The following is a 10,268-nucleotide window of genomic DNA, read 5'->3' as shown; positions in this document are numbered from 1 at the left end:
CTTTTCATGAACAAGATACACACTAATCTGAGCATGCACAATTACAACAATTAATAATAATGAATAATTAATTCACAACATCCTCCACCCTTTGACTGGTAAGACCAGTAAAAATAATTACAAAACATCAAATAATCAATAATGTACACGTACACCAATAATAATTAACAGTCAATAATTATATAATCAATTAATCCTCACAAGGCTTGCAATGATACCATCTCTAGCTTGTATAGTAGCAGCTCTTTTAGCACAATTGTTTCTTGTAGGGGATATATTGTTTGCTTCTTGTTGATCTGGAAGGTTTTCCTCCTCATTAGGGTCTTCAACTGTTGATTCCTCATCATAATGAACTGTTGGCGGATCAACAGATTCCTCATCAATACTGGTTTCCAGTGGGATGAATCGTTGCACAGGCCTCCTCATCAAAGATAATCTCTTGTCACCACTTAACACTTTTATTATCCCACCTCTCACTTCTCCATCTTTACCAGGTATAATCTTTCCCATCTTCCAGAATCCTTGAGCAAATTCATCACTGTGAATAATCACTATATCTCCAACCTTGATAAATCTGTTCTTTAAATTCTTCTTACTATTGTAATATCTTTCCCTGAGATTTAGAAGATACTCATTTCTCCATTGATTCCAGAACTTGTCTAAAGTGAGTGTAGATATGTCATTCACCGATTCAAAAGTAAAGTAGAACTATCAGGATTAAACTCATCTTCAATATCATGGTAACATATCTCATCAGGTAGATTTATCAAACATCTGCCTATAATTAGATGAGAGGGAGTTAGTGGTTCCTTGAGATCACTTGAGGATATATATAAAATAGGACTTGAGTTGAGAATAAATTCGATTTCTACTGTCAATAGTTCATTGTACGATAGCTTTGATTGACCAACTACCTTCCTTAGACATCATTTAGTCAGACCAATTATACGCTCGAACATACCTCCCCACCAGGGAGCTCTTTCTATAGTGAAGGTCCAGCTGATTTTAAGTCCTTATGATCTCTTTTATTAACTTGGCAGCTGATTTGAATGTCATTCCGTTGTCCAATATCATCTTATGTGGTACTTCTTGTCTGCTAGTGAATCTTTTAAATGACCTAAGAAAAGACTGACATGTTAAATTAGACACTAAATCAATGTGGACTGCCCTAGTCACACAACAAGTGTACAAACAGATCCAAACCTTCTGCATACACAGGGCCTTTACAGGATTATCTGGTTTCACCATTAAAGGACCTGCACAATCAACTTCTGTGTACGTAAAGGGTAGATGTTCAGTGACTCTAAATGTGGGCAATGGAGGAAGGGGTGGTGCTCTGTAAGGAGCTCCCTCAAATCTCCTGCATATGTTACACTTGGCTATAAACCCTTTAATTAAGGTTCTGCCTCTTAAAATCCAATATTTGGATCTGACCTCTGTTAAGGTCTCTTTAGTCCCATTATGACCAACACGAATATGGGCTTGTTTAATGACTAATAATGAGAAATAATGATCTTTGGAAGAATTAGTGCATGTTTGGTGGAGTATAGAAGGTACGATTGTTCGAGTCTTCCACCACACCTTAAAATACCCATCTCATCACAATAGAGGTCTAATTGACTGTAAAATCAGTTCTGTTCGTGAGATTACTTTGAACCTCTAATAACCACATATCCTCAGCTGTTCTGAGGAATTCCATTCTATCATTTGTAGTATTGTATTTCTTAAATCTCTTTACAGCTTTCAATACTTGTGCTGTAATAAATAACAACTGATTCAAGTTGCTATAATTCTCAACTTTCATGATATTTGATACACCACATTTTTTCAATCAATAATTTAACAGTATTACTACTCAACTTCAATTCTAAATTACATTCCGTTGGCATCTCATCACATTGAATATCTTCAATCTCATTTCCTAGATAACTTGGTCCATTCCTCCATAAACCATTGTTACGCAATTCTGTGGGTCGAGAACCACTTCAAGGTGTATCAGCAGGGTTTTCCTTCCCAGGGCAAAATTTCCAGTTTTCAACAGACATCAATCTTCTAATCTCTGACAACTCGGTTTTGAATAAAAGGCTTCCATTCCTTGTCTAGACCTCGAATTCAACATAAAGTGATTTGTGAATGAGTACTGGTGAAGCAAGTGAAATTTCAGGTTCAAGATTATCAGAAACGGTTGTTATGAGTCTGGCAAGAAGGAGAGCTCCTAAAAGCTCAAGCCGAGGTATTTTCTGTTGCTTTAAGGGAGCAAATCTACTCATTGAAGCAACAAATACTGCTTTGCAATTGCTGCTGCTCTTCATTAACAAAAAAACAACTGCAGCATATGCTACATTAGAAGCATCACTGAACCCACAAAGCTGGTAAGTGTGTACTGAATCAACTGTAAGAGCGTAGTAATGTGGGATGATTATTGGATGACAATCCCTCAGTCCTTGGACAAGCGTCTGCCATCTCTTAAGTAAATCACCCTGAAGGGTCTCATCCCATGTGACACCTGCTCTACAGAGTTCTTGAATCAGTACTTTATACTGAAAAGTGACTGGAGCTATAAACTTAAGTGGATCATAAAACAGTCGTGATAGGCTAACAATATGCCTTTTGGTTGGCTCTAATTCTTGAGCAGCAAAAAAATATGGCTAAATTCAAAAAAATAAAGTTATCCGATTCACTATTCCAAATAATGCTTAAAATCTTCCTTTCATTCTTTGTACTCTCAAAACTCTTACCCAAAGTAGGTTTCACATAAGTTTCATCATTAGAAAAATTAAAAATTACATCATTCGAGTCATTGATCATAGATTACAGTTGTTGGCTATTGGAATTGAATTTGCATAGTTTAAACCTCCTTTCATCAAGCTTTTTGAAAATACAGAAAAGGAAAAGGCTTCTTCAACTGTGTCTGCACCTGTGATATCATCTACATAGGAACATTTCATTAACTTACCTACAAAGTCCTCATTAGTATGCCTGTAACACTCCAGGTGATGCTTATTTGTGGCATTTAGCAAAAAGGGGCTCGAAGACACACCAAACACAACTCTAGTGAATCTATATGCTTGTATGTTGTCTAAATCTGATGGATCTTTAATCGACAAAAATTTTAACGCATTTCTGTCTCTCAAAACTATGGAAATCATTACAAAGGCTTTTTCAATGTCTGCTGTTAATGCAATTTTATAAGTACGAAATTTCAACTATATTAAATATTTTTAATTAAATTTAGGTCCTTTACCGAGACAGTCGTTCAAAGATAGGCCATTGTTTCTAGCTGAAGTGTCATAAACCACTCGGACCTTTGATGTCTTACGATCTCTCTCTTTACAGCAGCATGATGTAAAAGATAGTGTATTTTATCATCAACAGCATCTTCTTTCACTTCTATTATTCCAAATTCCAATTGTTGACATATGATACGATTGTTTTCTTTGAAAACTTCAGGACTTTGCTTTAGTCTTTTCAGAAGACTACGTAATCTCCTTCGAGCAAGAGAAAGATTATCAGGCAGTGAAATACAAGAATCTTTCCATGGAAGAGGCACTTCATATCTCCCATCACGCAGAGTTATCTTCGAACTAAATTGCTCATGTACTGAAGTCTCATTATTAGTTACTCAAAAAGACTCTAATTCTCAGAATGCAGTTAGTTCTTTATCTAGACTCCTCAATCTTGGAGCTGTATCAATTCTCCATACATTCGTGATCAGAGTAGAATTCATCTGCTGATAAAGGTCCACAGTGATGGGACCTGATATAACCCATCCCAACTTAGTATGAATAGCTACAGGACCATTAGAACTGCTGATTGTTTCTCCTGTAATGAACTGCCAAAAGTAGTGCAATCCAATCAGCATGCAGGTTCCTCTCCTTGAGATATATCCGATAAGTTTTGACTCTCTCAAATGCTCATACTCTCTTCTACACCACTCTTCTATGACATCTACTACTCTAGTGCAAATAATCGGGACGGACAGTAATCTCATCTCTACTGAATATCTTAACAATATCACAACTAATTCTTCTCTCTCAATCCAAAAGTCAGTATCAAAGTCTCTCGTTTACCCTTAGGCTTGATAGATAATCTATTTTTATAGCATTCGTGATATACGACTGCTGGCTACCACAATCAAATATAACTCGAATCTTCTCTCTAATCTGTGGTTGACAAGTATTATAAATTACTGCTTGTGCAGTCAGAAGTAATATAGTGTGATTACCTTGAGCTTAAAGAGTGGGAGAAGGAAGTTTGATGAGTGCAGGAAGGAGCATCAACATTAAGTCGATTGACTTGCAAGTTCACAGTCTTTGACTGACTCTGTTCCATTAGCTTAAAACAAATACTGGGGTGATGTTTAGCTGAACACTACTTGCAAGATGCAGGGGCTCTACATTTTCATGACATTCTTTCTAAGGCAGTTAAAACATTGGCCTTGTTTCTTAAGTGATTGCTTTCTCGCCCCTATTTGACTCAATAACAGCATAATTGTGAGCTATGCCCATGTATCTTGTCACTACCATTACCAGTAAATAGAGTAGCACCAGTTGCTTGCTCTTTCTTGTAGCAACTTGGCTGGGAGTGGTCTCGTGTGGCCAAATCTGCTTTTTGCCTGGCCTCAATCTTGGCTAGCAATGCTTCGAGAATCAGGCGAAGGTCACAGTGATTATTGGTTACCTTACGAATAATAATAATTCTAAGCTCCTGTGGTAACTTTTTCATTACAACAGGAGACAGTAAGGCACCATAAGTACCAGAGGCAATGCCTAAGGATTTTAACCCTCGAGCATGTCTGTCAACACTATCATAAAAATGTCTTAAAGCAGTGACACTATTGCCAACAGCTTCTAAGCTCATAAGAGCATCCATATGCTTCGCAATAATTATAGATTTGTCCCCAAAGCGTTTCTTAAGGATATCTACAGCTTCTATATGATTAGCGGCAGTCAATGAAAGACCAGCAATGGCTTTTTTAGCAGAGCCGTGTAAAAAAAAACTTTAAGTATATAAACTTACCTATTTAAGTTAGGTCACTGTTGATATGAATTGCTGATTCAAAAGTATCCCAAAATGCGGGCCATTTAGTATAACTCCCATCAAAAGGTTGAGTGTTAACTCAGACAATCTAATGATTTTGCAAAAGCTATCACTTCTAACAGAAGGCATGGCAAATGTTGAGGTGGGCACAGAACGTAAAGCTCGATTTATTTTAAAAAGAGCTGCCCTAATTGAATCACTCATCAAATCTCCAGCCTCTATTTTTGTCACAATCTCTGTCTCATCTGTGAGCAGAGCTACAATCTCATCATTTGTTTTTCTCAATTTATCAAATTTCTCTTCAAATACTACTTTCAATTGTTCTAAGGCGTCACTATTAATAGGAGAAGCTACTAAAGCATCATCGAACTCATTTAACTTTCTAGTGAGAACACCCTTGTGTCCTGCTCTCACACTCTTCAGATGTGGTAAATCGGTCATGATTATAATATTATAGTCTCATGATACCCGAATCAAATCAATTTATTATTTAAAATAGAGGAAAAATATAGATGACACAAATAGTACTCTACTATTGAATACACTCACTGCAACCTCAAAGATACTATTTTCGCTACTTTAGACAATGAGCTCAGTCTTCCCACGTATCGGCTGTCTGGAAGATTCTCTTCAATCCGGGCTGGTAATGACAAATCTCGTCTCCAATCCAGCTCACTTTGACCAAATGTCAGGGTATTTAAGGACTGTGTTATTCTCTTTATTTCTTCTCCTTAGTTAGGATCAAGATTATCACAAAGGCTATAACTTCTCTTTTCATGAACAAGAGACACACTCTAATCTGAGCATGCGCAATTACAAAAATTAATAATAATGAATAATTAATTTACAACTGACGATGATGATATAATGTTAGCAAGAATAAAAATATATAAAATGATAATGTTGTTGTAAGGGACACAAAAGACGAAAACTATGTAGACAACCGTAGAAGAGGGAAAAAAGACTTGTAATATGATCCAAATATGTTGTTGCCAAAATTAGATTGAATGACAGTAATAGTGATGAAGTTAGGGATCTAGACTTGAAGCTACTTAACGAAAATGTTTACCTGATTGCTAAGTTCCTCAGTAATCAAAATGAGCATGCTTCTATCTGCATAAGATTAATGAGTTCTTATTAAAGTTTTTTACTTGGTCAAAGAGAGTAAGGTTTGGAAACAATTAGAAGCCTTCCTTACTTATTACGATCCAAAATATAGCAACTTTAATTTGTAAAACCTTCAAGGCTAAAGAATAAAATTCATAACAGATATTTATTAAATGGTTTGAAAAGTGAACCTTTGCCAGATAAGCCTAAAGCCCTAGAAACCTTTAAAAGAAAGTTATTTGATTAAGCAAAATGATTACAAACTGATGTTACATTGGGAACTTACAATGCTAAAGTCCCAATATACAACTCTTTAAAAGCATGCAAAGGGGCAGTGTTTGATCTGCCTTTGCCAGTTAAAGAAGAAACATTGAAAACTTAAAAAAAGCGGAACACATTAAATCCAGACAAGATGTTAGTGTAAAAAGTTTCCAAGATTGTTTTCATTACCCTTTGGTTCTGTGTGTACTTTTCCTAGAGCAACATAACGATTGATTCTTATAATTTTAACCCATATTTATTCTGAGGCTATATTTGTAATACTTATAACATGGCTAGGAGTGATGTATCTTATTTACAGTCACCGATCCCGAGGGTGCCTGCGCATGAGGGGGAGGGGACTGTAAATTAGATACATCCATGTTATAAGTTGCTTATGTCAGGATGACACACATTAAAGGCTCTGTGCACACGTACACGCATGCGCAGAATACCGTATGGCACTTGCTGGAATTGAATAATGCCTGAAGCTACTGATTGTGAGCCTGTGAGTAAGAGATTAAGAAGCAAGATTTCAGATGATGAAGAGGTCAAAACAGTGCCTGAAGAAGTGATTGAAACATTACAGGAGCTAGAGGGAGAGACAGAAGTGGAGTTAGATGATGGATAGAGATTTGTGAGCCCAAGGAAACCCTTAAAGACGCATGAAGGTGGTTTTGTACCCAAAAATACTGCCATCATTACAAAGTGGGCTGAAAAGAATTTTATCAATTGGAAAACGTCTTACAATTGTCATCACCCTGAGAAGCCATGCCCTGATGATGTATTGTTGAGCAACAACCCCACTGAGCTTTCTCTATTGCTACAGAGATATATTTTAGGTATGAGAAAGAAAGATGGCACCAGTGATCCTCCTAAGGCATTGTATTTGTTGTTGTGTGAATTATATCGGTATATGAAAGAAAATAAAGCGTGTGTGCTGAATATATTCAATCGTGACAATCCAGACTTTAAGAAGCTATTCAAGACTTGTGACTGTTATTTCCGAGAGCTTCATGATGATGGCATAGGGAGTGAGAGTTCTGCAACTGAGGCTGTAGCGAAGGAAGATGAGGAAAAGTTGTGGGCATCTAAAGTGCTATATCCATCGCATCCTAAAGGGCTAACTTAATACTGTGTTCTTTTTGAATGGCAAAAATTTTGCGTTACATCGTGGTACTGAGCACAGATCACTGAAGCTATCTCAGATTAAGAGGAACATCTCACCTGAAGGGAAAGTACAATAGACTTACACAGAAAACTTTTATAAAAATAGGGCAGGTGGTTTTAATCAGCTGAATGTTCCCAACAAGGTTGTTCATCAATACAAGGATATAGAGGACAGAGAGCGTTGTCATGTCCATATATTAGATACTTATCTAGCCAAGCTCCCTCCAAATGCTGCTGATATGGATATATTTTATCTACATCCTAACCAGAATAGTGCTGCTTAAGTTTGTTATGCTAGTGTGCCTATTGGTAAAAATATCTTGAGTAAAATGCTGAAAACCATGTTTTTTGAAGCAGGTATTGCAGGGAACAAAAGTAATCACTCTCTAAGGGCTTATGCTGCAACTGAATTGTTCCAGGCAGGTATTTCTGAAAAAGTAAAACAAGATCGAACTGGTCACTGATCACTTAATGGTTTAAGAAAGTACGAGTGCATATCAGAAAGGCAGAAAGAAGCATGCAAAGCTCTACATGTAGTTCCACAAAGTGTGAAAAGACACAATTCTGTTGTTACCACTAGCTCTCAGGTATTAAACCTGGAATCCTTATCTAGGTCTGTTGTACCTACTTTCTCTTTTGGATCAGCATCTCTCAATGGGTGCACAATTAATGTGTATCAAGGTGCATATAATCCTACACCAGACCATCAGAACAATTATTTTTTTTCAAAATAATAGAAAAAATATTTGATTAAATTATGGGTGGGTTATAACATCATTGTGGGTGGGTTAAAGCATTGTTGTGGGTGGCTTAGATCACTGCTATGGTCTTGCTGGGTTATAGTGCACGCGGTACCTTTGATGTGCGTCATCAATAGGATATAAGCACATTTAGAGTACTTCCATACCTACTACACCAAGTTCAGTTTGAGTTGGCGGACACCACTCCTTACAACTTTTTTATTACTAATGCTAGCAACCTGAAACTTCGTATAGTTGCATAATAGGTTTTTGAAAAGTCTGTACCAATTTTTGTACCTTTAGATACTCTTAAATGTACTGACCAAGTTCTTTGGCTCTATTTCAAAGAAAACCGCCATGATGAATCATTACATTCTTGATACAGTACACTTGTGAATATCATTTCCATCTCATTATTATTTTAACAAAATTGGTTTTTTTTAATGAAATAAACGCAGACAGATGAGTTTCTCTAGAGATGCAGGTAGTCAACTAGCAGTCCATACTACTGGAAACAATTGCTATGTCTGTCTACTGAATTCTTGATTGCCATTATTCTTAAACATCTAAAATTTATGTTGCTATCTTCAGTAACCGCGGTCCTTATGAGCTAAATGACAAAGAAAAGGTCCAGTCAGTGATGAATAAAGGTATGAGTACCAAAAGCTAGGATAAAGTAGACAAGAAAAGGTCTGAGAGGTAAAAAACGCTCAATATAAGCATTTGTTTGCACTCTTTCACCATTTTGGTTGTGGCTAGGAATGACGCATTGTGATGCAATCATTGACTTTACTTTCTGTGCTAACTCAACAAAAACTGACTATGACACGTAACCAATATTTACAAACAAGCATATGTATCAAGCATATTATTATTCATGTTATTATCACTCCAAAGAGCAAAATTTGTTTAATTATATCACCAGTCCAAAGAGCACAATTATATTGATCTTATGATCACTCCAAACAGTGAGATGACATTGATCTCAACATTACTCCAAAGAGCATGATTATATTATCTCATTACTCCGAAGAGCATGATTATATTGATCATATCATCCAAGTGAAGAGGTTGATTGTTATTAATGTTATTATCACTCCAAACAGTGTGATTATATTAGTTTATTGTTACTCTGAAAAGCTAGATTACATTGAACTTATCATCCCTGGGATGAACGAGATTTTATTAATCGTATCATCACTTTAAAGAGTGTGATTATATTCATCTCATCAATCAGGAGAGCGAAATTTATTGATTGTATCATCACTTCGAACTGCATGATTATAATAATTCATCTTACATCACACTTGAAAGCGAGACTATATTGATCTAATCATTACTCCCAGAATCATGATTACATTGATCTTATCGTCACTCCGAAAAGTGAGATTTTATTTGGTAGAGAGAGAGAGTGAAAAGGACATATACATACATCACATTATATAGGTGGTAGCCTATATGTAGGATTGTGGTTGGTTTTTCAAGATGGCAGCTGTTTTCATGATTTTCAAACAAATATATCTCTTATCTTACGTGGTACAGCCTTATTAATGGCTTAGATGAGCTCTCCTTCACTGAGCGATTTACCTGGTACCTTTAAAGTGGACTGTAGTGTAGCTGAAGCATTTCTGGAGAATAGGCCTAAATTCAAATTTTTGTAAAATTCATCAGAATTTTTCTTCTTTCTTTGATCTAACTCTATCACCCATATAATCTTCTAAGTCAGAGAAGCGCTCGAGTGGGCTTTCACATCACTCTTCTGGGCATGGGTCAAGGACCACAAAGGTAGTTTCAGAAAGAAGCGATGACACAGAAAAAAATGGAAGACAAAATCTAGCTGCAGTGACGCATGGGTTTGTGGTTTGATGCCATTTTAATTTATGTGCAAGTGATTGTCATGAATATAATTATCCTAACCACATAATGATAACAGAGTGTAATTTTATTTATTTA

The 10,268-nt window shown here is 36.3% G+C and overlaps 1 pseudogene; it reads right to left on the bottom strand.

Moving 5' to 3' along the window:
• Positions 1–1,985: 1,985 nt before the first annotated feature.
• Positions 1,986–4,872, bottom strand: LOC109580790 (uncharacterized; annotated as a pseudogene).
• Positions 4,873–10,268: the final 5,396 nt, after the last annotated feature.

The sequence above is a fragment of the Amphimedon queenslandica genome, unplaced genomic scaffold, assembly GCF_000090795.2.
Source record: "Amphimedon queenslandica unplaced genomic scaffold, v1.1 AMPQUscaffold_13476, whole genome shotgun sequence".
Classification (NCBI taxonomy): domain Eukaryota; kingdom Metazoa; phylum Porifera; class Demospongiae; order Haplosclerida; family Niphatidae; genus Amphimedon; species Amphimedon queenslandica.
The sequence above is the reverse complement of the archived record's forward strand: the minus strand, read 5'-3'. Positions and strand labels throughout refer to the sequence as shown.